Below are 27914 nucleotides of genomic sequence, written 5' to 3'. Positions count from 1 at the left end.
ATTTAACATTATGTAAATTATTAGTGTTTTGAAAGTAAAAATAGCAAGTGTTAGTGTATATCGTTATTTTCATAAGCATACTTTGGATGTTATACATGTAACATTCTATTAATCATACCTGCAGTTTTTCCATGTCCACTATTGTTTCGCCAGCGTTCCAGTTCAGTATGAGTATGAGCAACTTCAGCTGAAAGATAAAAGTCCTTCATTAATTCATTCTCTAATTTCACAGAAATTAGAGTATGTGAAGTTTTGATACTGAGTTAAACCATGTGTGATATTCTAAAAACAAAGGGGAGAAAAGCAAAGCCAGTCATTATAAAAGCTTCATACTTTAATAATAAGAATGTGAGAAAAACGTGGCATGAAAGTGAAAACATGGAAATGAAGAAAAAGACCAAAAATAATACTTGAAAAGATAGAAGAAGAAAGAACTGAGATACTTGAGGTTTATCTCAGTATACGCAGCTCGAAGTACTTGGGAACACAGAATTAGAGAGGGGCTGAAGGTAAACGGAACAAAGCATGATTGATTAATTGATTTAGTTTATTGTACTTCGCTTGTCTGCCACTTTTCTGTTAATAGCAAATATGAGGTGAGTGGTGATGCGATGAACTGACACTCAGAAAGAGCATAGATGCCCAGGCCTTGATTCGAACCCAGGACCTCTGCCGTCGTAGCCCGGTTCGCTAACCAATTCTAGTAGAGATGGTTGTCCACCAAGAAAAACTTGAGTCTAACTGTGGTGGCTATTCAGGTGACGTAGGTGCAGTGCAATTTCTCCACGTATTAATGTACAAAATGTTTTATTAAATTATCCTTGTCACGTGTATTTGCATTAAAATAAACATCTTTGTGCATTGTAGTCTGTTAGCCTCGACAGCAGCTTCTGCCGCACCGATCCATTCCGAAGTGCAGAGCTCTAGTTGGGGAAGCTATAGCCATGCACGCAAAGGTAGCTGTGTTGCATTGGTTGCCATGACAATAATGACGTCACAGTTTGGGCTGCGAGCCTTGCCATTACGCGACTGCAGAGCTACTGGCAGACAAAGCAACCTACTGCACTTGCCATCGAGGAGTTGGACTTACCCGTGTCGTTTCCTTTCGTGCAGTTTTAAGAGAGATACGTCCCTAGTTAAGATTTAGTGTTTTTTCCTACTAGCTCTTCATCCAGGGTTGTTAAAGGTCCAGGAATTTTAATTATATTAAATTCCGGTCAGAAAATCAGCAAACCTAATTGAGTTCTGAACCGTAAGGAATCTTTTCATCTGTAAAGTATTTCAATTCGGTTCAGGAACATTTTTTTAGGTTGAATTTAAATACGGTCCAGCAACCTTTTTCCGGATCAATTTAAATACAGTCTAGGAATCTTTTTTTCAATGAAACAATACGCAACTTGGACCGAATTTAAATTCTGGGAGAAAAAAGATTCCGGTCCTCTTGTGGAACACAATATAACCCATTGGAATTTGTGGGTTCCTAACCTAGACCTTTAGCAAGCACGCCTTCGTCAGAGCCATAAGCCGACACTCAGTGCCGGATGTACAAATCTTGGGGCCCCCGCAAAATATTACCAAATATTACCCCCTCTACCTACCTACCTTTACACATACACACACATACATTATATATATAATGTAAGTGTGTGTGTGTAATTCTTGTTCTCATGATGACAATGTCACATAGTAAAGGCCTAGAGCGTGATTCAAAAGTCCCTTAACACTCCCTACAAAAAGTAAAGGAGATACACTGGGTACAATTGGTCATGATAGAAACAGGAAGCAGGTTAGGCTCAGGGGGAACCACATTGGTGTGTTCAAAGTGGACGTCCGCCATATTGAATTCAACTCAATTTTTTTAGATGGGAAAGGGCTGATGCGATATACGTGACACTGTTTTTTCTCACCCCTGGAAAATGATACATTTGTTACAATCATGCAGTCATAACTATTTCCTGATTAAAGATAGGCTGAAGAAACCCTCACCACTGTATTTCTCGTGAAATTCTATCCTGATCTGATTCTAGTCTTACTGCCAAGCGGGAAACCCGCGGTGGGTGATCAAAGGTCGGAATTTTTTCGGCTTCGTCCCTGCAAATAACGGCTCTAGGGCCCACCTAGCCTCATATCAAATATCGGGGATGTCGTGTAAAGGCGGCCGCAACGTGGTGCTCCAAGATTGCAGAAATCGAAAATATTTGGGGCCTACTGCCACATACCCTAAATCATGTACCTCCATGGCACTGTGCCATGCACAGGGAACTTGACCTTTACCTGTATATATTGTATTCGTCTCTGTACCCCTGAGTAACTATGTTTATTTTTTACATACGCGAACCCCCTACTATGTCAATGGCTGAGGGCCCCCTAAAGGCTTACTTAGATCCGGCAGTGCCGACACTGGTTTTCAACTTATAATAAAGCCCCTATCACACGGAACTGAATTTCTAGTTGGAATGCTCTAGTTGACGCTGGACTGGCTACCCATTTGCTAGCTTTCGCCTCACACGGTACTTGTTATACCGTACTTGTCGCTAGTCTTTCGTTCCCATAATGGCGGCCGCGCGAGATGTAAACAACGTATCACTTCACACTTTTAAAATACGATAACTATCCAACCGAGAGGAATATCGCATCGCATTAAATGGTTTTAGGTAGAGAAGAACGGCGCTGATAAAATACATACTTTACAACGTTTACTATACACGTATGGAAGAATATTTTAGCTTTTTCAATTGTAAACATGCCTTTCGTGTTGTATGCACTCGGAAGCCACAGACAAAAAAAGGCTACTTTACAAACTCACAGAATATCTTCACATGGACAAACTTTGCTCTGATTGGCTGTTCTACAGAATCTAGTCGAAGAAGTTAGTAGCAATTAGAACATGTCCTATTCCACAAAACCAGTCAAGCAGTCAGCCAGGCGGCCATGATTACTACCCAGAAAGTCAGTTCATCGCCAACTAGGGCATTCCAACTAGAAATCCATTTAAAAGTCCTGCCAAGTAAACAGGACTTGGCGTGAAGTGATTCTTGTCGTTGGTCGCAGCTCGTAAACAAAACCGACGAAACAAAAATGAAATTATAGGAAAGGTTGTGCAAAAAAAAAAAAAAAATGCAGTCGCCGGCGAATCCATTGGTTCTGTCCGAGAAGTCTAAAAAGCAGGCTTGAAGTATGGTCTTGTCGGAAGTGACGTCATCTAGTGCAGTTCAAAAGCACCAATGGAGTCCCAATAGTGTGACGTCACAGCAGACGACGCGCTGGAACTGAGTCTACACAACGAGAGAACGTGTTTTTTTTCGTATCCAATTCAATTCTATTTTCGTTCGGAAGGGGTAGCTTTAATTATTGTGACAGCAGTATAGATAAAATATTCATTGCAATTAATAAGCACCTGAATGCTGTCTTGTGATCGGGAGATGTTGGGACGACTAATGTTTTTAACAAGAAGAAAATTGTTACTCTCTTGTGTGTGTGTGCTAGCGCCTCCCCGATGGCTAGAGGTAACGTCGTCGACTTGTAATCAAGGTCCCGGGTTCGATACCCGCTGCAGGCGCATGGTGTCACGTACACAAACTGCATTGTTGGTGTTTGAGGTAGAGGATCATAGATGGCAGCATGCAAAAAGAACGACACTTATGTTTGATGATGCATAAAGCAGTTTAGAAAGTGGGCCAGAGATGGCAGCACTCAAGAAAACGTATTCAATTGTAAAAAGAGGAAAAGGAAAGCGCTGATGTGGTGAAATAATGATTGTGGATATTAATACTAATTATAATGAAATAAATAAATTAACTGAGCACAATAATAGGATATAAATAAGGTGGAAAGGGTAATTAATATTCAGTAATAGCATAAGTGATCATTATATAAAAGTAAGGAAGTCGAATAGTAATTACGATTTTGAGTCTATTACGGTTCCCACGAACTGAGAGTTTCGTGCGACTTTTGGGTTGTTGTTCCCAGGTGTAGCGCCATTTCACGGCAGGCACCCAAGCACTTTCGGTAGGCGCATCTATTGCAGCTCCAAGTTAAGGTTAGCGCCGGCCAGGCGGCGGTCTTTAACTAACCCCTTTCTCTTTGTTTGTCTGGGGGATCGATTTTCTTAATATTTCCGTCAATTTGGATCGACAAAGAAAAGAAAGAAGGAAAAATACGCAATATGTAATAATTACAAGAGGAAAAAGCATTAGTAATTACAAGTAGAAGATGCCTTAGTAATTACAAGAAGAAGATTCTTCGACTTCCGTGATTCGAATTTCGCCCTATACTAGGCATGGTTCATCATATCGTCATCTTAGCAATTAGCTAAAAGCATAACAAATAACCTAATCAATCATTCGATAACCCACTAGCAAGTGATATTGTTCCAGAGGAAGAAATCCTTTTTCATCCTCCCCTAGGAATACTACTCTGATGTGAAGACATGTTTGGATCCTGTCCATACTGTAGATCTAGACCAAATTATCCTCTTTGCGAAAAAACTATGCTTGAAACAAATTTAGCTATTTGCTGGATGAAGTCAGTTTACAAAGTCAGACTAGTTATTTATTACAGAATTTTTGAAATCGTAATACAACGTACAAATATGCACATGCATGTGTATGGTAATACTTATCATATTTCAACATACACCATAACATGTTGTTATGTTATGAAATAATATATTTGAAAATGTTACATATAATCAGTGGTGGGTTATCGATCTCTTGATTAATTGATTTGCTTTATTTTTCTTCTCTTTTTCTGCCACTTTTTTGATAATTTGCGAAGATGGGGATGAGTGATAATATGATAAAATTGATAAATGGACACTCACAAACATTCATGCCCAGGCCAGGATTCAAATCCGGGACCCTTGGCGTCGTAGCGCGATGTGCTAACCACTCCGCCACGGGGCCGGCTATTTGTTATCGTTCTCTTGGAGGGGAGGATGCCTTAATGCCACCCCCTCCTAAACTAAGGGGAAAAGTTACATTTATCTTGCCCCTAATAATTCCTATCCCTTATCTAAAGTTCTTGCCTCGATCTTTTCCCGCCTCGGTTCTACATCTTTCAGTGTCCGTGACATGAGTCCTCTACCCCCGTAAATACGCCATTTACTATTTGTAATTCCAACTGTGCAAGTTACGCGTATTTATCAGTGTCTGAGAGAATAAAATAAGGCCTCTCACATGATCCTCAGGGGGTCACCCCACACCCCTGAATCTGCCCTCGCAGCAAGCCAGAAAGATAGGATCTTCTAATAAAGTTATTTCCAGCACCCGCATCTTTCGGTACCTGAGGCCACAGGCGTAGTCATGCAATATATATATATATATATATATATATATATATATATATATATATATATATATATATATATTGCTGATATTGAAAATCATGAGGAAATCGAGGTAAAGAACCGGCCATTCTTAGCACACATAATGTTATATGTATATATAAAACAATCACTTAAATGTTTTGATATTTCAAATATATGTAAATGAAGATAGAATTAATTGATGACATACTTACATATAGAGTTCGTAAGTTCATAATCTGTTCAGATATAAAAAAAAGAATAATGTATTCGTTGGACGTGTTAACAGAGTATACTTATCTCTGCTGTTAATATATCGAATCGGGTTAAATTTGTGTATATTTTACAAGTTAATTATTATCATAATATATAATAAATTTAGTGTTTCACATTTTATCTTTCCCAAAAAGAATACAAAGTTATTCCCATGTTCTTCAAAGAATAATTGCAAGGTATGTAGGCTAGATAGGAAAAATGAAAGCGTAGCAATAAAAATAGGCTATTTGTTTACGTATTTTTACTATTTCACTAAAAGTTCAGATAAAATATTTTTGATGTGTCAGTGCAAAACCCTAGGCTTCTGTTACACTACAGAAATCAACAATATTGTTTACATTTGCCATTATACCTAGTTAAATAACCATTGATTAGTCTACAGTTTAGAAACTGCAACTTTCGGCGATGAAGTTTTAACAATTTAAGTTTCGCTTGTAAATTTTCAACCAGTATTACATAATTTTCGAAATATTCAGATACTAGATATCGGTGCTAGATTCTGTTAGATTACATAAATGTTGAACTAATTAAGATTTGTTTTTTCCCTGAAGTGACTACGAGTATATCTATAAAATATTTAACGCTTCATATATTTCAGCTGTCTTTTTCAAGAGTAAAATGTGTTGAAACGTTGAGTATTAGCAAGATATAGTCGCTATATACAGGAGACAAGAGAGTATTATAGCTTGTAGTATGAACTGTCTCGCGGACAATCTGAAAGAATATAAGGATATAGCAATAATCTGACGGAATACTTTGCAAATACGATGAAAAATATTTTTTAGGGAAAAATACACGCTTAATTTTTAGAAATTTTTAGTTCAGAAATTTCGAGGAGCTCAAGCCCGAAGTTACATCACTGAATTGCATAAAAGGATCAGGAAACAATTTATTATAATGTAAAATACGAAATTTTAAATTTAGAGAAGTGGTGCGGTCCAGTTGCTTGTGCGTCTGACTGCCACACTGAAGACCCGGATTCGATTTCCGGGATTCACGATTACATCCTGGAATTTTCTAAGCACTTTGGGGGTTCATCCACTCTCTAATAAGTGGATACAAGGGAGCAAAGCTAGGAAGGTAAAGGCGTGGTGCTGATCACTTCATCTCAACAAATGCCTGAGATTGCCCACATCCTCCTGTATGAATTCAGGACGTGTTGCAGGGGGTAGCTTTAACATTACTGTACATTTTTATACTCCCTTAGTAGAATTATTATTGACTACACACTAAAAATTACTACACGACTTTAAGCTGATATTAAATAAAACAAATCATACCACTTGATATCTCGCTTCCTATGGACCCTCCATGTCTCAAGAGTGCAAGCAGGAGTGTCCAGAACAACATTCTGAGATTCTTCTTGTCCGACTATTATAGCAATAATATTCATTAATTTTGAGCTTATATTGTTCTAATATGCTTAATTTAGTGACAAATAGTGATGTATTACATCAACGTGTAAATTTAACTACTTACTATCCATATAGAAACAAGTATCCCAGTTAGATACCCTGAGCAAAGAATTTATTTTTATATTTTCAAGAGTATAATTTAGTATTAAGCAAGGTCGCACGTAGGAATTCTTTTCTCAGAAGGGGGGACAGCAGTGCTCAAAGTGGGGAAACTTGGGGTGATGGTATCCCTCGAGAAGATTCTCATAAACATAAAGCATCCCCCACTAGGATATTTTGCATAGGTATCCCCCCACAATGCATTTTCTCCATGCTGATTCATACAAACAACCCACATACCTTTCCCAAACTTCGTAAAGCATCCCCTCTCCCAAGCTGAGAATTTTCAATTCGAACACTGGCCCTTCAGTCATAAAAACTCATAATTTACATTATTATTAAAATTATAATTAATATTATTGTTTTACAAATCATGAAATTGAAATTGAATTTAAAATACCCTGGCTTTGTTGTGGAGGTCAGACTTGAGTTCACTATTTAAAAAGAAACTGTATTCGACCTGCTTCCTGTCCATAAACATCTACCAATTTGTTGATGCACATATCAGAGACCACTTAATCTTCTGTCTGCGCTACGACGCCAGAGGTCCCTTCTTCAAATCCCGGCCTGGGCATGGATGTTCTTTGTAAATGTCCTTTCATCAATTTCATCATATCATCACTCATACGCAACTTCGCGATTAGCCGCCAAAAGTGGAAGAAATGTGATGTAAAATAAACCAAATCAAATTAATCTGCACACGGCACACCTCGTCCATGTTTTCATGCTATATTTTACTATTTGAATGTTATGAATTTTTCCCAAATATCTGTAAGGGCACTCGCTTCCGCTCCCCTCTTCGGGCACCCTTAATATTAAGCATTAATTACGAACGTGTGCGCATATTGTTAAATGTTACTATCAAGCATGTCATTGTCGATGTAAGTTTTTATATTTATGAACGAGTAAATTGTACAAGATATCAAATAAGTATTCAAATGTATCAGAAGGTATTATAAATATAGTTATAGAATGTTGTAAGAACATTACATTAATTTGCTTACCTCTTACAGTGACCCCAGAACAAGGTTGCATTTGTAATAATGAAGAATTGAAATTAAATGTTCTTTGCTTTGGAATTACATTGCTTGTAAGAGGATATGAAAAGTAATATTATGACAAGTTCATCATAATAATACATTTTATTTACCCACTTAATATTGTTCCAACGTAATTGTTTGGAAAATAATGCGGCAATTGAAAACAACATTCTTCTAGTAAATCAAACATTTAAAAAAAAAATCTTTGTTATGTATAATTCGGTTTGTTAAATGGAAACATGTTTTTTTCCCCGCTAAGTTTACTCATTCGAATTTTGGAATAGCACATCCAATAAGCCTTGTTTTCGTCGCGTTTTGTGTACAGTTGCGTTGTATTTGTGAAAATTGACGCTTGTGCTAAAGTTATACAGTTTAATATTTAGTTAAAACAGATACGATGTGTTACTTTTAACATAGCAATGAATGACGATTAAATGGAATAAATAATCGCTCTCAAAGGAAAATCTCTATCAGTGGTTGGACTTGAACCCGGAACCTTCGATGGTGAGACCCGATATGATACAATGCATTGGAATTAAGTTAAATAACATGTAGTTCCGCCTTCAAACCTGTTTAGAACTTGGAAGCGGCCATATTGTACAAGTTCTATGATTTAGCCATGATGCGGGACTTGTCGGACACCCTGTATAATTAAGTACGCTTCTGACTACATGCAAAAACCATCATTTGTAATTAGACAAGTTATTTGTATTTTACAGTTGCCATTGGACCTACATTGAATCTGCAATAAAGAACTAAAGGTGTTCCATGTTCTTCGCTTTCGAACACAGTGGCTTGAAGGAAGAAAGGAGAAATAATCTTATCACAATTGATCATAACAATCCATTTTATTTGGGTAAATAATATTGAATTCAACACATGTGTTTGCATAATAATTTACAAAGGGCAAAACATATTCTGGACAATCGACGTTTGCGATGGTAGTACCATGATATTTGAATTCAGTTTCTCGAATATTTTGTTATTATACTCCTTTAATTTTATCTAATGTAACCTATATCTTTACTCTGTACGATCAGAGCCGTAGCTAACGGGGGCGATCGCCGAGAATAAATGTCATAAGTGCCACGTGAAAGTATTAGGACTCTATTAATTAATAATATTGTTAGTTTGCAAAAACTATATCAAGTTTATACTGAATGCCTAAAAACAGTTTTTGTAGGCTATTTAGTATTTGGAAAGTTATTTTTTTATGTATAAAATGAGTGATTAACAGTCTGAACTTAATCATTTTAAAATATAACACAGTTATGGATATTGCTGGGAGTTAAAGCATGGTGGCTGGATCATAGCCTACACTTGAATGGGAAATGGGAGCTGTTTATAAGAGCGCTTTCACACTGAAGAAACAAGCGATACGTGTCCTTGTAAACCAAACTTCAGAAATAAATGTAACCTTTCGCAACGAAGTTCGTATTTAGGATTGTGCAAGGGTAAATGTAGAGTCAAAATGAATATAAATAGGGACCCTTGTGAAAAATTTCAAGGGGATTGTTTTGGCTAGGTGTTAGAGGGGTGTTCGGGTGTGTGGATAGATGACTGACACTGGAGAGGATAGAAAAACTAGGAGGATTCTTGTTGGGAAACCAAATGGTAAAAGACCTGTAGGAAAGACAGACAAAGTTGGGCGTGAGACAATTTGTAAAGATAGTCAAGAGTGGATTGATCTAGCCCAGGGTAGATATGCAAGACCTATGTTGCCGCTTACTCTCTGGAGATCGTTTGTGCCATTTCACTGCTCCTCTTTATTCTGCTTGAAGGGAAGGTTTTTTTCCCCTCATTGCTGGTTGAATATGGCAGTCATCCAGAATTCTTTCGATATGATATAGCTCCCGTCCACTTTGTTGCAGGGTGGATAAATCGGCAGATACACCATCACTAGATTATCTTTCGGGATCTTGATACCTCAGCTCTTAAGCTTTTATCTGTGGTGAATTTTGAAAGACATGGCGAACTCGACTTATACCTCATCACCTCTAGAGGTGCATAATGTCTGCCTGCGAGACCATTTCACCTTAGATGTTTATCAGAGTGCACGGTGTCTGGAGAAAGTGACTTCTTATATTCATTCATCAGAATGAGGCACAAGTGAAACATGTGTCTTAAAAAAAAAACCTTTACACGCCCATAACATCCATAAAACCAAAGTTAGGTCAAAAGCAACACCACCTTCGTTTCCCTGAAAACAAGCCAATGCGAAACACGTCACACGACCCTTTTCTGATTTGAAATATTGGACCTGAAGATGGTATGTTCTTAGTGGTGGTCTTGACCATTGTCTAGGTCAAAAAATCCAAATCGATGACTAGACATCCCATTATTCTTTACGGAATGAAGAGAGCCCTTCCAGCCTGTCGATTCAACAGGTACATTTTCTTTTCATAAATTCATATGTAAATGCTACTAAGCCTAAACTTAGCCCAAATCCCAATGTAAAGAAACATACCTTCAAATGATTCAGAGATATTATTCGACTATTTTTACACCTACACACACTGTTTTTTCTTGCTTCCATTATGGCACCAGTCTGCCATTTACTGATGAGTCCACTTTGATGCATTCTCCTTATGATTGTGTTAAACCTTGGGAGGTATGGGGAACCTTTAGCAAGACCTACACCACTCAGCTGAATCCCTAAGTTTTGTCTGAGAACGTGGTAAGGTGGGAGACATTCTAAACATGCGTGAATTTGCAGTCCGTAGTATTTCAAAACTGGAAACGCACCAATGACGGCAATATCATCTTCCTGTATCGCCTGCTGTATTAACCTGTCGTATGTTAAGCTGGTTACCTGGAACGTTTTATAAAGTGCCCACAACACTGGATCATGTGGTGTGTTTAAAAGACTCTCGTAATATTTTGGGCCTTTTACGTGCATTCCAGAATCTGCAATTTCTTTCAATGTTTCTTTGTTGCGTGAGTACCTTGGTACAGTTAATATACTCACAATGCTACTCTGAAAGAGTGTTGTAATTATTAATGTCACATATACCCATAGAATAAATAATATTCTCACTGAATTCCCTGATGGTTTTGGTACAGTTAATTGGACAAGAACGCCAACCATATTTATAAATGACATTATCAAATCTTGATCGGGTTTCACATTATATTTTTGGAATAAAACCATGATGCTCGACATAAAGAGAGACAACATAAGAATGGATAACCACACCTCAGAGCCGTATTTAAGGAATAGAGCCACCCAAGGCGGAATTTCCTCGCCTTTTTGTAGCAGCACTGATTCTGAATGTATTGATACGTAGTCTGTGTAATCTACAACTTCACATCTTTCAGCTAGGAAACCTAATTCGGTGTAGGCAACATCTGCTTTATTACTAGCAAGGTCACCCATTAGGTACATCCATGTCCCATTGTCAGCTTTGAATCCATAGTTCCACAAATCGTTCATGACAACATTGTTTGTCGTGTAATTGATGTACGTGCTAAGACTATGAAATATTTGCGCGAACAAACCTCCGTATATTATGGAACCATTCGTGCTTTCAGAAATGCATATCTGTGGTAAATATTCATACAAGACACTTGTTGTCTCTACTGCATACCCATTTAAGTTCTTGTCTTTATGACCCGAGAATGCACGTGCTAAAAAACGTTCTACCTCTTGTAAATCCCCAGGAGTCGTGGCAATCTGGTAGGTAGTGTTCAGAAATGGGTTATAAGAGAATGAAGAAACTTCTAAAATGCAGTTTGTCCTTTTAGAAAGTATCTCACTAAGCGAAACTCGAATCCTAATGAGTGCAACATAGAGTAAGCGCTTTGACCACAATTGACCTAAAATGTCAGTCCAGATTCGTTCATCGTTCGTATTTGAATCCAAGACGATAATAAGAAAATTGGCTCTGTTGTTCCAGAAAAATGTATTATTCCACTTATAAATAATGTCCAGTAAGGAGTAAATATCGTCACACACAATAATTATTGCATCGTTGTCGCCAACAAATTTAACTTCGGAAGTAAAAGTTTTGTCTGTAGTTTCCTCCACATTCACCATTAGCAAAGGAAGTTGAAGCTCCTGAGCCATTATTTCAAAGAGCAAGAAGTTAGATTTACGTTGCACTGTAGAAATCACAGTTACAGTCTCACTTCCAGAAAAAAAAGTTGAAACTATGTTTGTAATCCCGTAAGAAATGTTATAAAATGAATCATGTGGGATGTTCAATCGCATGCGTGAATTGTTGACTACGGATAAAGTGAGCAGCAAGACCAAATAAATATTTTTGTCAGCCATATTTTCTTGCTACAATATATCTTCATTTGCACGATTTTCTTCGGCTAGACTTTGTCATTTCGCAAATTTTATCTAAAATAATAATGGCAGTGTTAGTACGAACATACATATGTGAATAGTAATTTAATCATGAATTAGGAGAACTAGTTTCATTTCACCACTGGGTTACAAATACATGGACGTCCGGAAAGTAGGAACAAGGGGGGCATGCCTTCTCTGGAAAATGAATGTCAACCTGAAAAGTATAAATATAACACATAATTTCATTTTAGTCACAGTAATTTATGTTAATTATTATAAGGGTGTTGAAGGAACATGATAATTTCAGACTGAAGGAGTGTTTTTGAGGGGCATCACTATTATGGAGGATAATATGCCTCTGCCCCCCTCGGAAAAAAATTACGTTGCTTGCCCCTCCATGGAAAAAAACATGCGGACGTCCATGTACAAATATGATATTGATAGAATGTAGCATAAAAATTCAGAATACTAAGATATTAGAAGTTATTATTATATATATATTGATAAAAGTTTTATTAGATTAAGTTTAATATTGATAATGAAATCAAAATTAAATGCATGCATAAATAGTAATAGTAAATTGTATTGTCAATTTAGACAACACATACATCTGTAATACTACATTAAATGCTAGATACTCATTAACAATTACAAAAGTCTGAAAAATATATGTTTCACATTCTGTAATGCAAGTTTCTCTATGGAAATTCAAAAGAAAGTTATTACCCATATCATAAATATGTTCTATCGCAAAACTTGAATATAAAATTTATTTTTCATTAATTGCTACAATGATCATATTACACACTTAGGTGTTTGGTTGTGTGTGTGAGTGTGATCAATATCTGCACATGAGATAAATATAAAAGCACATAAAAATAAATACATTGGATGTGCTATTATGAAAAAAAAAGCTAAATTATATAACCTATGTTAAATGGGGAGTTTACTGAAACCCTTTGTAACCCATAATAATATGAAGCTGTGTGTAAATACACAACGAAATAGCCATGCGTTCATGAGAAAAATATGTGATAGTTATGACGTTGGTTAAACGAACTTGTCGCCGTTCTGCATTCGGTACGACGTCTGACTGCCTCACGGGAGGGAGGGTTCGATTCACGGGATGAATGATTTCAGGGGGGATTTTTCCACCAAAGTTCCTGCATGGGACGGCTCTGGAATTTACCCAGCCTCTAATAAATGAGTAACTGGAGGCAAACTTTGGGGAGCTGGAGCGGTGCTCACTTCATCACCTCTACAAGATTGTGAGTCTGTGGGGACATATGCACCTCCATGGCATGTTTTAATCTGCAGAGGATAGTTATACTCAATGACGTATTTAGGGGGTCCAGGGGCTCCGAACCCCCCCCCCCCGAAAGATTTATCAAGTACTAAAATTAAATAATTGAAAAATATATTCGTTTAGCCGTTTTTGTATATTCCCTCTGTCCCATAATTATTGTCCGGTATGCCAAAATGGTAGTACAGGAATTACGGACGAAGAGGCAGATGGAAAGCACACGCATGAGGAGAGGCACAGTAGATCAGTCTTCAAGATTGTGAAGAGGAACAACGTGACCTTATCGCAACGAGCAACAAATACCGCCCAGACGATTACCAAAAGGAGGCGTTGGGTTGCAACACACCGGTGTGGCACTGTATGGCAACCGGTCTAGCAAGGCACGCTGCAAATCGTTATTAGAGCACTCCTTCAGTGAGTACGTGTGAGAAGAACAGCCAGGAACACACAACCCATGACAGGAAGCGACAGGGGTAGCAAGAACCTCACGGACAGTAAACGACAGGCAGTGTACGAGTTTCTCTTTGAAAACAGTACGGCTGGCGTAGTGAAGAAAGGTGCCATGACAAGTGCGGCTGAGAAATTTCATGTAAGTACGAGAACAGTACGTCACATTTGATAACAGGGGCGGCAATCGTTCAAAAATGGGGCCATTTGTGCTGCGGTTGCATCTCGGATGAAAGGCAAAGTCGGATCAAAGAAGAAGGATCTCACCCTACAACGACTACAGCACCTACCGCTGCGAAAGCGGCAGCATATTCGTTCAATGGCAGTGGCGCTAAATGTTGCTAAGAGTACCCTACACAGGCGTGTGAAGGCAGGAGAGATCAGAGTTCATACGAATGCGCTGAAGCCATTATTGACCGATAGCAACAAGACGGAACGTCTAAAATTTGCCTTGTCAATGCTGGATCCTACCACAGTCGCTTGTCCTGAAAGCGGAAATCCGAAGTTCAACATGATGCTGGAGACAGTTCATGTGGATGAAAAATCGTTCTACCTGATGAAGGATGGTCAGAAATTGTACTTGCTGCCCAACGAACCAGACCCGCAGTGAACATGTAAAAGCAAATGTTTTATTCCCAACATGTTTCTGGCTGCCGTCGCCCGGCCTCGTTCGGATCCTGGTCGCAAGCAATGGTTTAATGGTAAGTTAGGCATTTGGCCGTTCGTCAGCAAGGAACCTGCCAAGAGGAACAGTAGGAATCGTCCTGCTGGTACAATGGTCACCAAGCCATTAACTGTTACCAAAGATGTTTACCGGGACATGCTCATCAACAAGTTAATCCCAGCAATAGATGCACAATGGCCTCGTGGGAGAATCCAGGTGTTCGTTCAGCAGGACAATGCGCGTCCGCATATCGTTCCCAATGACCGCGCCTGGATGGATGCTGCAGCGGCCAGTGGAATCACTTTGGATCTCCTATGCCAACCGCCAAACAGTCCGGACATGAATGTTTTAGATCTGGGGTACTTCCGGGCAATTCAGTCTCTCCAACCTCAGGCAGCTCCACAAACTATTGATGAGTTGATCGCCGCCGTTGAAACATCTTTCTCTGATCTGACACGCGACAAGCTCAACAACATCTTTTTCACTTTGCAGTCCTGTCTCATTGAAATTATGCGCCTCCAAAGGTGGGAACAACTACAGGATTCCCCATATGAAAAAAGCACACTTGAACCTCCGAAACGTCCTGCCATATCGCTTGGAGTGTCCTCGAAACATTTACGACGAGGCTACAGCAGCACTAGATCTAGCTCGTTGATGGGATGACAACCTTCCTAGACCAATGCCAATGCCAATGCTTTATTAACAGGTTTTTTGTAAGTATCGGGACCATTGTGCCCTTGACTTACTATCATGTTCTTACAAAAAAGTGTATATACAACATTTTTCTTGCTATAACCCGGGTCGACTGTCGGCCGGGATTTGGACAATAGTTCATCTGTATTATTTCACTAATTTGAAATTGTTGAGTTCCTTGTTATAATTTTGCATTGACAAAGGAAGGAAATAATCACTATTATTTTTCAAACCATACATAGTTCGGTGCACTGATGAAAAGTTCTAATCACAAACTACATTTTGCACATCACTTTAAGACACAAAACATAAAATAACCACATAGAATAATAATAATGATAACAATATATAAGTAACAAAGAAACAACAAAATCACAATCTGTGCTTTTATAACTGCACTATCAAGAAACACTAATCTGCTCCATTGAAAACAGTACTTTGAAGTACTCATAAACAGGGAGTATATGTAACACATAACATAATAATACAATAGCATTTTTGAATTTAGATTTGTTCAAAATTTCGGGGCATGGAGTGGGTCATCCGGACCCTAGACCAACAAACTCTTTCGTCTTGATGTTTTATTTTGTCCAACTTCTTGGTCACTTTGTATTGATCCTGGATTGATTGCTTTTTATTTATGTTCTTTTGGATACTTGATCGGCCAATTTGTACTGATCATTGAGTAATAAAGTTGTATGACTCATTCCCGTGTTTCATTTTCTTCTTCTGTATACACCAGTGTCACAGTTTGAATATCGGACAATTATTATGGGACAACAAACAAAGGTGTACCGGACAATAATTATGGGACAGAGGGAGTAATTTATTCTGAACTTATTGAAAGACAAGGATTATATTGGGATCATAGGGCTTTGAGGGACACAAGAAGGACGTATTTAGGGGTTCTGGACAACCCCCCCCCCCACACACACACACCTGAAAGACTTATTAAGTACGAAAATTAAATAATGAAAATATACTCGTTTAGCATTTGTTGTATAATTTCCTCTGAACGTATTGGAAGATAAGGATTATATTGGGATCATACGACTTTGAGGAACAGGAAGGACGTATTTAGGAGGTGTCCGGGGGTCCGGACCCCCCTAAAGACTTACCAAGTACTAAAATAAGTAATGTAAATATTAGCATTTGTTGCATAATCGATGGTTATTAATTTCCTCGGAACTTTTTTTAATCAGAAACTTACTTTTCTCCAAATATGTGACATGATTTTTGTTATTCGATAAATATTAAATTATTCATCTACTTGACATTAATTTCATTGCCAGAGCACTTGTTTCTTTTGTAAATTATTCCGATCTTAACTAAAGGTAAGCTACGTAATGAATATGCGCTGTTTTATCTCTATTTTTATAGCTACAGTCTTTTTACCTAATCGTGTAATAATAATATAATATTAATTTATGTATTGTAATTAGTATTAATTTTGATTTAATATAATTATTTTAATTTAAAAATTATTATTATTATTATTCCTGAGTCACTTGGTTCGCCCCCCCCCCCCGAAACATATTTCTAGATACGTGCCTGGCTATACTTTTTTTAACTTCAACAATCGACCGGAGAAACTCTAAATGTAGAAATCGAATAATCAGGTTACACTAATTGAAGAAAATTGATGCATTAATTTATTATACATTCATAATGAATTATCTGTTGCAAAGATATTTTCCTTTAGAAAGTTGTTGCGGTACGAAGCCAGAGGTCCTTGGTTTGAATCTCGGGGACAGTGGCATCGATTAGGGGGGGGCGGTTACCCCCCACTTTTTGCCCGCGCACTATGCTAAACCTTATCTACAAAGGGAAGTTAACTGGCCTTGGCCCCTCCCAGTTTTGGAACCCAATCGCCGCCACTGCTCGGGGATGTCACAATGTAACATTCTGAATGTTCCATGAATCCATGTAATCAAATCCTTATTCATCCTCATCGTCTCGATTAACCTGTGCTGTAGAAAAGTAAAGCAAAATAACCAAATAGAAGTAAAGAAATATGGGTATTATTATAACGTGGGAGACAGATGTCATGAATTCGAATTTAATTACAGATTGTTTTGAGGAAGTGGTCCTATTCACATTTCCATTTACAATTGGTAACTTAGGTACGCGTAGAATGAAAGAGTCAAGGAGGTGAGAGAAAGTTCCTTTGACACTTGTGATTGGAGTGACTGAGGAAACGTCCGAAAAGAAAACAGCCAGTATGGCTTAACCAGCAATCTAAGTCATTTTCATTTCTAATATATGTTTCCATTTATAGAACGTTAATGTCATGCCATGTCAGACAATAGTAAAAACATTTTCAACGCTGTTATCGCCTAGGAACTTTGTGTGGATGAACGCATGGATGTGTGTATTCTGCTCCGGTGGTTACAACTTCTAAGTAAGGTAGGTGACCCGAATATGGCCCACCATACCGCCATCTGATTAATTTCACGGTAAACACTGTAGAATCGGTGACTGGGCCATATTGGCGAACCAGGTCATACAGTGGCGTGCCCAGTATTTTAGAAAGGAGGTGGGTACGTATAGCCTACTTTTGTTAGTTTTCAGTTCTCATTTTGTCATCTTTTCATGCCTTTGGCGTTCTTCTTTTAGGAATACTGAGCCAAAGGTAGGGGGGGGGTGGCACCCGCCAACCTCCCCCGTTGGGCACGCCACTGATGCCATATTCGGGACACCTGCCTTATTTGTAATTAATTTTACTACTTAAACTCGACCAACTGGATAAAATCTTCAGTTACTGAAAATGTATTGGGTAGGCAGGCGTATCGGCTCAGGTTATTGAAATATGCTATTTTTCCACTTGCACGGAACTCTATGGAGAACACGCCTCCCCGATGGCGCAGTGGTAGCGTCGTCGCCTTGTAATCTAGGAGTCCCGGGTTCGGTACCCGGTGGAGGCATATAGTGGTTCGGATCCAACTTTAAACTGTATGCCCAGTCCCGATTAGCCTTACTGTGCATAAAGTGAACTTAAAACACCAATTCAATCAATCAATTAATCTATGGAGAACGTTGTATGTAGCGGGATTTGTTCGAAAATTACTTTCCTAACTTTTTAGTTTACTGTGACCATTTACTGTTAATAAAATCTCTACATCACATCTTAGAACTATTACTAAATAATTACACTACTCATGATTTTAAATGACTCCATATCAAATATTACACACACCAATTACACATTTAGACGTATATATAACTCATAAAAGACTCAGTAATGGACTAAAGATATACTTACTTCATACTTTTACAGAACATTAAAGACCCAATGGTACGTCTGCTGTAACAAGTGAATTTATATATCGATTTTTGACGCGGAAAACAAAATCTTAATCGCAAAGTGCACTTAATGTAGCAGATAATAATGCCTTAAGTGCTACCTTAGTACTCGCTTTTCATTTCAGAATATAACAAAACACTAATGGAGCTAAATAAAGAAGCATTTACTCTCAATGTCACTTCTCTTTGACGCATAGCGAACAAAATCCATTGTACACCTTTCGTTAATAACCAAAACAAGAATCAAATAACACTTTATATGTATAATCCATTATCCTTTATACATCACGACACTGTAAACCAATTTCCGCAATACGGCTATCTTTTGATGTAAGCAGAAATAAAATTGATCATCTTCCCAAGGACATACCTAAAGAAGCACTAAAGTTAAATGGATCAATCCAAAATGTGCACTGCCCGCCCAACCCATAAAAATGTGTGAGCTTAGCTATTAAGAACGGAATAACACCAAAGTTTCTAAAATACATGCTGTCAAATTCATTCATGTATTTGATCACACCTATGTAATTAACGTGGGCGTAACTTAGGGCTGATCTTCGGGGTTGGGAGTTGCTTAGTGAAAGCTGGATGGGGATGTGGACACATCACCTCCTCGATTGCGTAGAGGTAACGCTGCTGCCTTGTAATCAAATAATCCCTGGTTTGATCACCGGTGGTGGCACATTGTACTGTGTTTCGGATGCCTCTTTAAACTATAAGTCCACTCTCGATTACCCTCTGAGCATAAAGTGCACTTAAAACACACATATAAATACAAAATCCTATGCTTAGTTGATAGATTTGTGCAATGATACTGATATCCATAATTTAAAAGCACTTAGGCGGATTTAATAAATGTTAGTGCCAACAATGAATGTGTCACGTGGTTGCATACATATAGCATAGGCCTACAAACTGCCGTTTTCGTTACGTCGAACGAACAAAACGACTTCAAGCAAACGTTATCGCCTTTATGAACACTACAGGCTGTGAAAGTGTATCATTGATGTAGAGCCGACACCCCTGTATATCTCCCAACATCCACCCAAACTGGACGTTGGAATATCCAAAACACAGACTAGAAATGAAATGTGTATCTGAAGATTCGCAATTTTGGGTTACGCCCATAGCTTATAGGATTGCGCAAGATCTGCCGTATTTTTAATATTATTGTGACATTTAATTGACCAGTTCGTATTGCTGAATTAGTTTCAAATCAGTTTGTAGAAAAGATTCATTAGAAGATACAAACTACAGAGAACTAACACATTTCTATTTTTATTTTTTCAGATGGACATGAACTAAGTGGCCCGTTATTTGCGTCAAAGTACACGGAATCTTTTGGAGTTTTGATTTCTTATCAATAGATGGCGCAGGTGTTCATTTCCGTGGTGTGTTTGCGCCATGTTGTGTTAGTTGCTGTCAATATGCAGTACACGCTTCACCAACTGATCTTCCTTGTGAAGCACTACTGCATTACAGAGTCAATTACAGCTACGCAAAGGGCATATCAGAGGGAATTTGGTGTTCGCAATCCCCCGGAAAGGAACACTATACTGCAGTGGCGTCGCGTGCAGTTCGCATACCAGTGTTCCAGCGGCGTGCATTCAGGATACGCAAGGTACGCACTGCATACCCACAACACAGTAAGAAAAAATAAACATTTTTTCGTCTTCCCCGAAAATGAAAATTCAACAATTATCGCTCCGAAAGCAGTTCCACTGCAAGAAATTCCGATTTCCGCACGAACACGCTGCTGCATCCTGAAGGCAGTCCCGAATGATCCCGATTGTGACTTCGGCACCCACCCGACCCGCGTTGCCGATTTCCGCAGAAAGACGCTGTTTCTTCTGCTTGGTACCCTAGAAATTCGGAAGGTAACCCCATTGGCTCATATCAGCCTCGACCACGTGTTTGGGTCTGCCCGCGCCTACCCTCTCTCCCACTTCTTTCCCGGTTCTAAGCATCGAGGGTACCCAAGATTTTGACAGCTTATGCAGTGTTGACAGTAGTCAACATATTTTTTTTCTGGAATGCTTAGCTTACTAGCATTTAGCAGCCACGCGTAGATAGATCACTGTTGGGTTGCAATAAAATTACATTACAAAAAGTGATACAGGAATCAGAGAAGAGGGAAAGAATATGTAGTGGTGGAAGATCATATTTAATATACGCGTAAACTATCACATATAAAATATTTATGTGAGGTTAAAGTTACACTAGCAAGTTTTTTTTTTCGTATAGGGAGGTGAGGACCAGAATGGACTGTCACTGTGTCGAGGGGAAAATATGTGAACAATTTGCAAGTTTCGCACAATTCTCAGAGTATGAAAGTATCTGTTTATCTCCTTTCGGGATCAACATTTCCTTTGAGTTCCATAGCATGGGTGTTGATTGTTGACCCGACGATATGAATGAATGATAAAAGAAAAACATAATAAAACACAATGCTTACAATGGGATCCCTCCCACCAGACATTGCAAAGTGATGTACGGTAGTTTAGCTTTTGAAGTGTTCTGGGATGTATGCTGACGTATTTTCTACTTGTCCTTAATTATCTCCCTTCTACAAAATACTTTGTCGACTGGCAACTCCGATTCATTCGTCCACAAGAACGCGTGGTTTTCGGGCATACCGGACCGGACACAACGTACCGCGTTAGGTTGTCTTTTGCTTTCTTCTGTCGTGCGAAATTTGCAGCGAGTGTTTCGTTCATATTATTTACATTACAGGATCTCTATTGTTTGTCGGTGCTGTGAAGTGATAAAATAGGGGGACCGGGAGTTATTGATGACATACTGGAGAAGGGATATCGGAATTTACGAAAAAAGTGTAAACAATCCGAAATGGAAGGTCTGTTCCTGATTTGGAAAAATTGTTTCAGGTAGGAGTTGTAAAGGATGGTAAGCAGTATATTAGGCATTTTGATTTTTGAGAAGAAGAAAAAATATCTCTACAGAGTGATTGACTGAGTAGAAAAACAGTGAAACTTTATTGTTGGCCTTATTCGTTGGTTTCCTCTGCGAAAGGTGTGAAATAGTAGAGTATACTGAGATTTATCAAATTTATTACATGAAATTTGAAAGGACGGAAAATGATTGAGCCATTTCCTTCCCGTTCAATGTTCATCGCACTGCATGAAGGAAATAAACAAAGGTGAATTGTTGGACTCTACGTAGCTACTATCAGAATATATTTGCAAATATAAAATATCATACATATATTTTACCTCGTTACATTTGGATATTGATACAAGGATGAGAAATTTCCCATTATAAAATTGTAGAAAAAAGTTATTTTCTGAATAACATGATGGCCAGGGAGGGGGGGGGGGTTCTGGCCCCCATAATTCATTTCGGTTGGCCCATGTTGCGTACCCTAGTTTAAATGTCACCGCACGCCACTGGTGTTCACAATAATGTTTTTGTACTGAATGCAAATTTACTCCTCTCTCTTGTAACTTCATCTTCAATTGAAAAATTGAGAATAACAGTTCAATTTATTTTCAACAATTTTCCCAAAAAATATTTGAAGTAATTCAAGAAGGACCCAGGGGAAATTGTCCTTCTCTCCCTTAAAATCCGCCAGGTTTAGCGAATTCTCGCTAAAGTTTGCAACTATGTAGCACAGACCTTTTCGAGTCCCCTTGTGTATGCTGTACTCTGGTGCCGAATGTAAGAAGTGTTGCAGCTTGTATCAGTGTTCGGACAGCGAAGTGAACATGTTCGAGGTATAGTGGCCAACAGCCCCTAACAGTCAGCTCTATGCAACACACACAGCAATTGTGTTCAACGCCCTCCTTGGAACACCGTGGGAGTCAGTGTTAGCTACCAACTATCTAGAAAAGTTATCAGGCGTGAAAGAAATGGTGTCACAGTAAATTGTGTGTATATACTCGTACATCAAACAAAGTATTTTTTTCGAATAAATATACATGTGTGTGTGTGTGTGCAGCTAATATCTACATAATTTAAGACATATACATGAGTGTTCACGTGTTCATGCGAACATTATCAGGCGACGCGATGCTATACTGACGCTGGTACGCAAGTTGGAAACAGGCTGGTGAGTGAAACGGGCAAACATCGTGCATCTGCACTGCCGACGGACGTCCAGGCACGACTGGAGCGGTCACCGCGTAATTCATTAGTCTGTCGCAGGAGACCGGGTACTCCTACTCAATGTGTCAGAGAGCTGCGAAACGTGCTAACCTAAAGCCATATAGGGTAACGGTTGTCCATCAGTTGAAGAAACCAGATAAGAACAAACGAGTGAAATATTGTCGGTGGTTTCAGGCGTTCACTATCCTGGCATATTGTCCATCACATGGTTCACAAATGAGGCATGGTTCCAGTTGTGCGGCTATGTCAACTCAGGGAACACACGCTTGTGGGCCGTCCAAAATTCATACCTCAATAACGAAACACTTATGCACCCAGTGAAAGTCGGGGTTGGTTTGGTGCGCAATCTCTGCACGGAGTATAGTGGGATCAATTTTCTTTTTCGAAGTGACTGTGAACTCTGCAGAGTACCGGCGCATCTTCATTGAGTTTGTGGAGCAATTGGACGATGTAGAGCTGAGTCAAGGATATTTTCAACAAGACGGCGCCACATGTCATACATCGAACAAATCTATGGAGCTCATTGAAAGTTTTTTTTGACGACCGGATAATTTCCAAGAACCTGTGACCACCGAGATCTCCGGATTTGACAACCCCGGACTTCTTCCTGTGGGGTTACTTAAAAGACAGAGTTTACGCCACACGCCCCCAGACTTTGGACGATTTGAAGCAGAACATTGTACACGAGATCAATGGTATTGACAACAGCTTTCCCCAACTAGCGGCCAGTAACATGGTACGACGTGTTGCATTGTGCTTGAAGCAGCAGGGAGGACATTTTCAGCATTTGCTGTAGAGGGTAGTAATCTCCCAAAGTTTCTCTACATTTGTGGCATAACAAATTGTGTTTATCAACATTCTTGTTGAAATACATTAAGAAAGAAATGTGTTAGTTTTCTGTGAATCACCCTCTATATCGTAATATGGTCAATGCGGCAAACGGAATTACGACTTGTTGTCGTAATGAACTACAGATTTACTTCCCATGGGAAAAGATTGTATGCCTCCATGTTAAAAGCATAATTTTAATATTTCATTCAGGGGCCATCATCGGGAAATGGTTGAACTATAGAACGTCTAGTAGGAAAATATTGGATACCTCCATGTTAAAAGCGTATTTTTATAAATATATTTGATTCCAGCGCCATCATCGGGAAATTGTTGAACTACAGATAATTTACCTCCCTTTGGAAAAGATTGGAATTCTATGTTAAAACCGTGATATGGATAATGATAATAATGATAATACATTTCTAATAAATTGGATTATTAGTATATAATAAATATTATAAGCATACTAATTAATACTGCTACTACTAACTACTAATTATTATTATTATTACTTTTATTATTATTATTATTATTATTATTATTAAAGTTTTATCATTGAGCTGACCTCCAATAGAAATTTTTGGCAACGTCAATGGATCTATATACTTAGCGCTCCCGAGAAAAAAATGTGGTTGCGCCCCTGACTGCTTGTACCCACCTACCCATATATGCATACATAAATAAAGCGTGTTTTAAACATCCTGCAGGATTGAAAAAACTAAACATAATGCTGTTAATTTCCTAAATGGTTTGATTGAGAAAATTCTAACATTTACCCCCCACCCCCAAATCAAACGATATTTCTTTAGAAAACATTGTAGAAGTATCTTACTATATTCAAACAGCACGAACTTTAAGATTATAATAACGATATCACTGTATATTTAACAATTTCTTAGTGAAAGCTGATTGATATTGGGAATTCCTTTCCACAGCTGCCATTGAATAGCCTAAGGGACAAAAGTGAAACAATTCACGATTATATACGTCAGAAGACGTATTTTCCTACAATGACACCATGTAAATTTCACACCGAAGCAACGCGACAAGCTGCACGTGTCGTTTGAGTGTCGATCGTATTGGGCCGTTTTCACAGGGAGATTTCAGACCGAAGCGATGCGTGTGGCTAAGTAGCGAACCCTCAGTAATAAATTCAACCTTTCGAACCGAAGCAACACCACAAGTTTCACATGTTGCTCGGACTGGTCCGTTTCCTCAATACTCAGCATAGTGTCGGTTCAGTCTATTGTTTGCGCATGCGAGGCGGATGTTTTGCTCTAGACCGAAGTAGCCCTTGTCGCTCGTTGCTTCGGTGTAATACCAGTGTGTCACCTGCCTCTTGTGGCTTCGTTCTGAAAGCTTCCTCACACCGAAGCGACATGGGTCACTTTAATCTATAAGAAAACATTGATCGCGGAAGTGGGAACAACAGACCGAGGCGATATAGAGTCTTGAGAAAACCCAGTCCAAGCGACACGTGTAGCTTGTCGTATTGCTTCGGTCTGAAAGTTTTCATCGATGACTCAGGTTTCGCTTTTAAGCGAATGCATTTTGTTTCATTTTTCACAAGTTTATCAACAACTTAATACTAGCCTTTGTCCTTGCATTAAAATGGCATTCCTTCTTCCTGCCACCTCGGTGGCCAAAGACGCTGACGTACTCAGGATTCTTTCTTTCGGGAGGAGCTGGAATTGTAAAGGTGGATAGTACACAGTTGCTTTCCAGGGAAAAGAAGGCCGAATACACAATAAGATATCTCGTATATTTAGAACTTTCCACTCCGAAGAAGGCAAGCGGGAATCATTTTAAGTTGTTTTTTTTCAATCTGTTCTTTTTCCGGAGTTCTTCAATGCTTTTATTTGAAAGTGTTGATTTTCTCAATATTTCGGAGGGGGCTGTAGACCCTTCAACCCCCCTCTCTGAAACCCTACCATGGAAGTGCCAGGGTGAAAGAAAGAGGAAGGGAAGTCTGTAGTTCCAATATGTCAGGTATCTTGGCGCAAGCATACCGCTCTCAAGGCCTATGTCGGGATCTATGTTACATTAATATATCTAAAATAACAGACAACATCAATTTCTAATGAAATTCTACTCTCCAATCTAACATGGTTATTAGTGTTGACTAATGATTACTTATTGTTACACACATACACGTGGGCTTGCGATATCGTAGCAAAAACACCAATATTTTTAAAAATATGTGGTTTGAGACTGGGAGAGGTGTTTAGGGAGGGAGCTCAAGTGTCAACGTTTCTTCCACGTAATACACCATGGACTGCATTGTTGCAGATCAGCCAGTATAATCCTCTCACGGATTTTCTGTTGTGTCTTGTCCATGATCCTTCGTGATTGTCCTTTCATCTTATCACCTACCATTCGTCTTCATCGTTTTAGAACTACACATTATCGTAGGAATAAAAGGGGAGGATAACAATGAAGCAAAAGCAGTGAATGTATCCACACTTTCCAAGTTCTTCCCTGCAATATGCATAGGGGAAGTGGGGGGAATATGACCACCTTAAGACAAAATTTATAATATTTCAGAGATGTATTGAAATACAGAAAAATTGCATATTGCAAAATTTACTACAGTCTTTCCGCAATACATAGTAGTACACATGAGCGAAACTCTCTTCATGCAAATGAGAAACAATAGAAAAACAAAACTACTACAAAACCCATTTTACCCCGAGCGGTGGGGGTAATATGAGCACACTATTGGGGAATATGAGCACGATGAGTTTGAAAGTAAATATTACAAAATATACACTAAAGGCAAGTCACAATATAACACTTAATGATTCTTCAATACGATACATATCATAAAATTAACTTGCATGTCTCAAATAGCCCTTCACCCGCGACAAACAGGGCAGATAAAATGTACTTCCTCCTCCTCTATGCCAACGCAATTATTATGATATCACACGGAACAGTGTTCACAACGTATCCACTCTTCACCTTCATTGTCTCAATGATACCAACCCTTGGATATACGGCACTTGCGCTCTTCACCGCTAGATGCAACTGTAGAAGGAATAGTACCTGAACTTTCCATAGATCGTGCAGACACATGAGGGAGACGTTTCTTTTTGACTGCAGAAATAGTTTCTGATGAGGTAAGCTCCCTTGCTTCTCTTGCCTTCTCCGGGTCACAGGTGGCTTGTAAAGAACAGGAATTGGTGACATGTGCGCACAAGTTTCCGAGGTGAATATCTTGTGCGTGGAAGCGTGTTTGCACACTTTGATCTGACTGCATTTGAAGATGTAGGAGAAGCCGCGTCATTGAGCGATCCAGAAACTGTAGATTCACACCTCTGAGATCCTGAGCAGGATGGACTGTTGACAGATTGTTCCACAACCACTTGAGAGCTTCCGCTTGGAATTGGTTGGGCCGGTGTAGTTCTAGCCTCTTGGTTGAACGAGGCTGTGTCGTCTTGGAATAAGGATCTTTCATCATGTGTTCTCCATGTGCTCTGCTTGCCAGGTTTGCCTATTGGACGTCCGTCTGTACGTTCGTGGCATTTGGAATGCAAGAATGAAACAATGAATATCATACAAAACCAAGGGACACAATACGTGGATGAATGTAACACAACTCTTAGCAAGGGCAAGAAAATATCTATCCCAGGAGGTCACTAGGATAAGAATCAGCAAAGAATAACTACATATGTAGGCTTGATACGAACGTGCCCACCGCGAGCGAGATGGCATTTCGATACACTTCCGTTAGCAGTCCACAGATTTTTTAAAGTTTTCAATTCAAACGATTCACACAGAATCTATACTATAAGCAGCAACATATCATAGGGTGCAGTTTTTCTTTACAGCGTAATGAGATTTCTGAGGTTTGGAAATATATTCCACATCTCTGAATTATTTGTTTTTGAAATGCCCATCTTCCCCTTATAAGAATTCCTATGCTCATTTTACCCCGACTTGCTGTGCTCATATTTCCACAACTTGCAACATTTTACGTAAGTTTGTACTACTGCATTCACAACGCGGGACACCGCGTGATGCCATTTGCATTGCATGCTCCTTTGTTGTAGTTTCGTTGTTGCTATGTCAGTTTCCCGCTATTTTACGTTATGCTCTGCTCAGATCTTAACTCCAACTACT

The 27914-nt window shown here is 38.9% G+C and overlaps 1 protein-coding gene across 1 annotated transcript in view; it reads right to left on the bottom strand.

Annotated features, from left to right (window-relative positions):
- Nucleotides 1–6922, bottom strand: part of LOC145988223 (trypsin V-B-like) — a 46229-nt gene extending 39307 nt beyond the window's left edge. Inside the window, exons 1-2 of the mRNA XM_083123070.1 lie at nucleotides 6862–6922; nucleotides 119–187 (exon numbers count right to left, since the gene is read on the bottom strand). The gene's annotated coding sequence lies outside the window, so the exon portion shown is untranslated. The remainder of the gene's footprint in view (nucleotides 1–118; nucleotides 188–6861) is intronic.
- Nucleotides 6923–27914: the final 20992 nt, after the last annotated feature.

This window comes from Lepisma saccharinum, chromosome 5 (assembly GCF_977018435.1).
Source record: "Lepisma saccharinum chromosome 5, izLepSacc3.1, whole genome shotgun sequence".
Taxonomy (NCBI): Eukaryota; Metazoa; Arthropoda; class Insecta; order Zygentoma; family Lepismatidae; genus Lepisma; species Lepisma saccharinum.
The sequence above is the reverse complement of the archived record's forward strand: the minus strand, read 5'-3'. Positions and strand labels throughout refer to the sequence as shown.